Source organism: Tupaia chinensis, unplaced genomic scaffold, assembly GCF_000334495.1.
Source record: "Tupaia chinensis unplaced genomic scaffold, TupChi_1.0 Scaffold000523_1, whole genome shotgun sequence".
Classification (NCBI taxonomy): Eukaryota; Metazoa; Chordata; class Mammalia; order Scandentia; family Tupaiidae; genus Tupaia; species Tupaia belangeri.
This window is the reverse complement of record NW_006160036.1, coordinates 1,383,644-1,390,236: the sequence shown is the minus strand read 5'-3', so window position 1 is coordinate 1,390,236 and position 6,593 is coordinate 1,383,644. Positions and strand designations below refer to the sequence as shown.

At 44.8% G+C, this 6,593-nt stretch overlaps 1 protein-coding gene across 1 annotated transcript in view; it reads right to left on the bottom strand.

Annotated features, from left to right (window-relative positions):
* Window positions 1-1,206, bottom strand: part of HAS3 (hyaluronan synthase 3) — a 14,518-nt gene extending 13,312 nt beyond the window's left edge. The window contains exon 1 of the mRNA XM_014591023.2: window positions 289-1,206. The gene's annotated coding sequence lies outside the window, so the exon portion shown is untranslated. The remainder of the gene's footprint in view (window positions 1-288) is intronic.
* Window positions 1,207-6,593: the final 5,387 nt, after the last annotated feature.

Genomic DNA, 6,593 nt, shown 5'->3' with positions numbered 1-6,593 from the left:
TTCTCGGCTCAGTAGGAGGGAGCTCCACCGACCTGCTCGGCGGGAACGCCGGTCCCGGGCGGACGCGTTTCCTCCGGGTGGCAGAGACTCACAGCCTCTGCGCTCTCTCGGAAACTGGGTTCCTCCAATGAGGCTCAAGGCCGAGCTGCCCCTGGGCTAGCTGCTCAGAGGTGGTGGCCATTGTGCCCAGCCTAGAACCTGAAGCGTTATTAACTTTCAGATTTACCGGTAATTGTTAATGTCCGTCCCCGCCCCCACGCCCTGCTTTCCAGCCGGGAAACCACTCACCCTGCAAGGCGGGAGAGCCGATAGAAATCTTCCCCCGACTTCTGCACACGAAGGGGGGCTGTTCGCTGTAGAGGGACTCCCTAAAACCAAGGCAGCAGAACCTTCCTGCTGGCAAGAAAAGGAAGGGAGTAATTGTCAAATGGAGAAAGACTGGTCGAAGGTGTTAACAATTGTAACAAGCTTAGCTTCAAATTCCCGAATTCCGCAGTGGGGCGCTGATGACTTTAAGGCGGTTTGCAAAAGCTGCGAATGGTTTTGCAGGAAGCTCAGAGGTTCCGGTGTCTTAAAGCTAAAACAGTTCCTTCTCCCCTTTCTCACACCTTTATTACCAATATCCATAGCCTCCTAAATTTACAAGTGACCTGATGGCAAGCAGTTTCCAGGTCCCTGAAAGTTGGCCCTAGCCCCGATAAAGTCGGATGGGGGAAAGGAGGTGGTTATTAGCATAGAAGTTTAGAACCAGCCGATTGAGTTTTTATCTCTGGAGACTAGTAACAAAGAAAAAAAAAAAAAAAAAAGGAATCCCCATGCCCTCCAAACGTACCTGAGTCAGTTTGCTTCACTTCTTCCCAAGCTGCAAGGAACTGATATGCACTCCAATCGCAACCTATTATATAAGCTGCTCCTCTCAGAATTCTTAGGGGCTCAGGGACTTGCCACCCTTCTTCTCTGAGCCACAATCCCCCCAGCCAAGCAATGACCCCAGGCACCTACTCTACCCTCTCCCCATTTGTATAACAAAAATCAAGTTAGTTCCTACTTTTGCTTAAGAAAATCATAATATACTATAAGGTTTTGTTTTAGATTAATATTGAATCCACATGGAAATGTTTTCATCTTCAGACAGCCTAGGGGACCTAGTAACTAGCTATTAATACAGAGATGGGCTAGCAGGTGGTGTAGTGGTTAGGGGCGTTGGACTCCCACATGGCCAAATGAGGTTCGAGTCCTGGACCTGGTGACTTGGCTTGCTTGCTCTCTCTCTCTCTCTTTCTCTCTTTCTTTTCTGGGAGGTTTATGTGATAGGATGAGTGTCCTCCCCAGAAAGACAAAGATAGAGAGATGGAAAGCAAGAAATCACCCCCCCCCAATGGGGGTCATGGCCATTCTGCAATCCCTGCTCCTCCATTCTCCTCTTGGGATCTTGGGCACGCTCATGCCCAGTGTGAGTTTAAGCCACCGCGTCCAGGACCTGAACCAGGGTCGACTACATGGGAGTCCAGCAACATAGCCATTATGCCAACTGCTGGTCCTAGCTTGCTTTCTCACTTTCCTCTCTTTCTCTCTGTTTTACTCTGGTCAAAAATTTTAAAAGTATTAATAATAATAAAATTGAATAAAATAAAAAATACAGAGACGGAGAGAGCCCCAGTAGTTTGGTTAAAGAGGAGTGTTCTTGGGACCAGCATTTGGCTTAATGGTTATGTCGCTGGACTCCCATGTAGTTAACCGCAGTTCGAGTCCCAGACCCAGTGGCTTAAACTCACACTGGGCATGTATGTGAGTGTGCCCAAGATCCTGAGAGGAGAATGGAGGAGAAGGGATTGTGGCATTACAATGACTAGGTCATTAAGTGAACTGGTGGATAAGCGAGGAGCTTAAAGGCAGATGTCTTTTATGCCGCCAAAGGGTATATATTTTTCAATAGATGTCATATGTCATCACACTTATGGTATATCGCCAAAGGGTATGTATTTTTCAATACATAGCATATGTCATCACACTAGAATGTAATTCTATCCATTCAAAAAGCATACATTAGATAAGCACCAGAAAGCAACAAGACATACCATAATAATATAAACCCAGTGTAGGGCCAGCAGGTGGTGTGGTGGTTAAGGCTCTGGACACTCCCACATGGATAACCATGGTTCAAGTCCTGGACCTGCTGGCTTGCTTCCTCATGTTCCTTCTCTCTATGTATCTGTCTATCTCTGGTCAAATGAAAATGATTGAATGAATAAATAAAATTAAATAATTCTTTAAAAAATAATATAAACCCGGTGTAATCATTATTCTAAATAATGAAAAAGTCTAAAGGAAACTCCAACTTGTTAACTTTGTTTTAATTTATATCTCTCACATATTACAGAACACAACAATGTAATCTGCAAAAATTATAAAAATGTACAGTGGGGCCGGCAAGTGCCATGGTGGTTAAGGACACTGGATTCCCACATGGCTGAAAGCAGTTCAAGTCCCGGACCTGGTGGCTTGCTCTCTCTTTCTTATGCTCTCGTTCTCTTTCTTGTTCTGTCCCTCTCTAGTCAAATTAAAGGAAATAAAGTTATATAAAATAATTTTTTTAATTGTACAGAAAAATTATTCCTAAAAAGGGCATTCAGATTAATAATCCAGTCATCAAATCCTTCAAAATGTGGTAAAGAATCCAAGGTCATCAGTGTTATCACTGGATTTATCAGGAGCTGAGGAGGGCCCTAGTAAGGTAAGGGAGATGACAGCAATGGATACCTAAGGGTAGGAGTCATGGGTGTAACAAGAGAAGAACCTTATTATTGTGTGTTTTTTTTTCTTTTTGCTGTGGGATGCATGTGCTCGCTGGAGACAGAGAGAGGAAAAGTGAGAAATCACCCCCTAGAGTGTATGGCTACACCACAGTCCCTTCTCCTCCACTATCCTCTTGGGATTTTGGGGTATACATGCACATGTCCCAATATGATTTTCAAGCTGCTGGGTCTGGGACTCAAACCGCGGAGTCAGCTATGTGGGATCTAGCTTGCCATAACCTCCATGCTACCTGCTGGCTCACTGCAGTCTGCTTTTTACATTTTTTTTTCTATAGAGTAAATGCACTTACTGGGGGGAGAGAAAGAGAGAGATAGAGAGTGAGAAAGCATCCTCCAAGGGGATGGCCACACCACAATCCCTTCTCCATTCTCTCTCAGTATTTTGGACACACATGCACACACACCCAGTAGTGTGTTTTTCAAGCGGCCAGGTCTGAGACTCAGCCTGGCTGTTGGCCATGTGGGATCCAGCTGCCTTAACCACCTGGCTGGCCCTGTTCTTCGTAAATTTCATGATAGCGTCATAGAGGTTCATTCATTGCCATTCCACTTTCATGAACCACTCAACATTTGGAGACGTCCCCTCTAGTTCTAATAAGAATCATACTCACTTTCAAAAACATACTGGCTAATCACTTTTATACTCCCATTCTTTTACACTTTTATACTCCCATTCTTTCTTCTTCAAAGTGCTGCTGTGCTTCCAGCTATATTAAATAGTAAAGTACAAATGTATGAACGGATTGTGTAGTCTTGCATGATCGTGCACTTCATGCAGTGAATATTATCCAATGGTGGGAACCAGTCAGACAGAGAAAGGGGATTCCCTGTGCTGGAGAACTGGTCAGAAATCCGAGCGGTCATTAAACAGGTAGGATGTTAAGTGAAGAATGGCTATACAAGACTAATAGCCAATCTGTATTGCATTATGAACCCTCTGAGTCTTAGCCACCTCCTCCACACCCAGAGGCATCACAGAGCCCAGAGCTGATGGAGGCTTGAGGATCTACCTGATCCTACCCTCCATACAAGTTTGTAATCAGCAAAACTTTGGATCAAAGAAAATAAACAAGGTTGGGCAGGGGCAAAAATGCATGCATCTGCCTGGTGGGGAACAAATGCCCCATTTAGAGGACTAGGGGGCCAGAATAGCCAGGTGCTCTGTTGTCAAGAGAAGCCAGATACCCAGATTTTTGTGTAATCTTGTCTCACTTTTTGAAGTGTTGGCAACCAGTTCAAATGTTGAGGAGGAAAAATAAAGAACCACTCTGTAAGCCAAGCAAAATGTGTCTATGAGTTACTGGGCTGTTGGAAAAGTCATGGCTTATTTTTCTTTCTATGTAAAAATGCGTCATGACTTTCCCGATGGCCCAATACCTATGGCCAGCTAGCAGCTTTGTGCTTGTAAGTGACCTGTTTAGAAGAGCAAGTAATGGAGCAGCCAGTCCGGAGCAATTCTTTTTGCCCTCAGCACAAGAGCAACACGACTTCTCTGGGTGGAAGTTTGTTTTCCTGGGACTGGTCCAGGATCATCTCATGCCTAGTTAGTTTGACGGCTCCCACTGTGTCTCACGGGCTGTCTGCCTCACTCTGCTGGATCCAGGGAGTTTTTAGGTGACAAGACTGGCTCGACACAAACTTGCTAGTCAATTCAAACCTCTGAAGTGAACGTGGGTACAGACGCAACATCACGAGAATAGCACCACTCTACTCAGACCAATTGGCTTTGCCTCCTAAATGGCTTCTCCTGGGGAACAAACTCTTTTTCTGATCTGCAGAGCCAGGGACTCAGTGTTATCTGGCAGACAAGAATCTCTACGGGGCCAGCAGGGGGTGAGGTGGTTAAGGTGCTGGACTCCCACATGACCAACTGAGGTTCAAGTCTCAGACCCAGTGGCTTGAAAACTCACACCAGGCAAGGTGTGTGTATGCCCGAAATCCCAGAGGGAGAATGGAAGAGAAGGGATTGGGGCATGGCCATCCCCCCGGGAGATAATACCTTACTTTTCTTCTCTCTGTCTCTTCACCAAGTGCACACACCCTATGGCAAAAAATAAACTGTGTGTTACTTTGTTACTTACAGGCAAAACCTGCGTGGCAAGTACTGGCACCTAGTTTGCAGTGCCCTATTTGCGGGGGGGGGATAGGTACAAATCTTTAAGGGACTGATACAATAAAGTTTGAGTTTATCTCTGCTTACCACTGGGAATTTAGAAATAGGACTAATTCCAGTGGCCAGCAGGTAGCATGGTGGTTAAGGGTGCTGGATTGCCACATAGCTGACCATGGTTCGAATCTCGGACTTGGTGGCTTGCTTTCTCACTTTCTCTCTCTCTCCTTCTCTCTCTCTACCTGTATCTTTCTGGTCAAATTAAAATAACAATAATAAATAAAGTTAAATAAAAATTATTTTAAAAAAGGAAATAGGACTAATTTCAAAACAAATCACTTAAAAATTCAGATGTTGTTGAATTGGCTTTTACAGAGGTTCCAGAGGATAAGCCTCCCTACTTGGCTCAGCAGTAGATTTGGGCAGCACTTTAACATTCATTTAGCAAGTGCTGAAGACCAGCTCTGAACAAGAACAGTGCTTTGGCACCCAGAGGTCTCTGGCTAGTCTCTGCCACCTAGAAGTTTCTTCATTTTGAAGACAAATACATTTTAAAAATTAAGTCACTTTTTTTTTTTTGGAGAGTTTTTTGCTATAGGGCACGTGCGCTCACCCGACAGAGAGAGACATAGAAACAGAAAGCGAGAAATCACCCCCCAGGGGGTTGGTCACGCCGCAATCCCCTCTCCTCCATTCTCCTCTCGGGATCTTGGGCATGCACGCACACGCACCGGGCGTGAGTTTTAAGCAACCGGGTCCGGGACACAAACCGTGGTCAACTATGTGGTAGTCCAGCAACATAGCCATTACGCTAACTGCTGGTTCCCATAAAATTAAGTCACTGTTCAAGACAATTTATTGTAAAATGCTGATGAGGGAGTCCATCTAGAAGAGTTTGAAGATTTAAGGAAAGAGGTCTCTGAAGCTTAACAGGCTGGGCAGTTTTATGGGTTACTTGAGCCGCTGTATAGTAAGCTGAGAGCATTTTGGATAGGAATAACAGCTGAAGTACAAGAACAGGTATGGAAATGAGTGAGATGTCTGAAGGACAGCAGAGAGGGGCCAGGATGAAGCAAGATATTTACAGTAAAGAACTTCCAACAGGGCCAGCAAATGGCATGGAGGTGAAGGCAGTTGGATCTCCCATGCCAGTTTGCATGGTTCAAGTAGCCAACCCTGCAGCTTGAAAACACACCAGATGCCTGTGTATGCGTGTCCAAAATTCTGAGAGGAAAATGAAGGAGAAGGGATTGTGGTATGGCTACCCTCGCCAGGGCGAGGGGGTGCCATCTCACTTTCTCTCTCTGTCTCCAAGGGCACACCCCCTATAACAAAAATTAAATTAAAAAAAAAAGAGGCCTCGAGGGATTTTGTTTTGCACTTGGTGCTTTCCTATCTCTTGGAAGTATACTTTCCCTTTTGCTTAATAAAGTCTTTGTCTTCAAAAACAAAAAAGAGCTTCTAACGGTGCCTCTTACATAGGAAGTGCCTGATAAATCCTGGCTGCCATAAGGAGGCAGATCCTTGGGATAGATTGTGGAGGACCTGGAGTGACCAATTAAGGAGTTTAGATTTTATCCAGTAAATTATGGAGAACTGTTGAAGATATCTGAGCAAGATAGTAATGGTTACAAGTACTATTTCAAGATTTGGCTGGCAGAATGTTG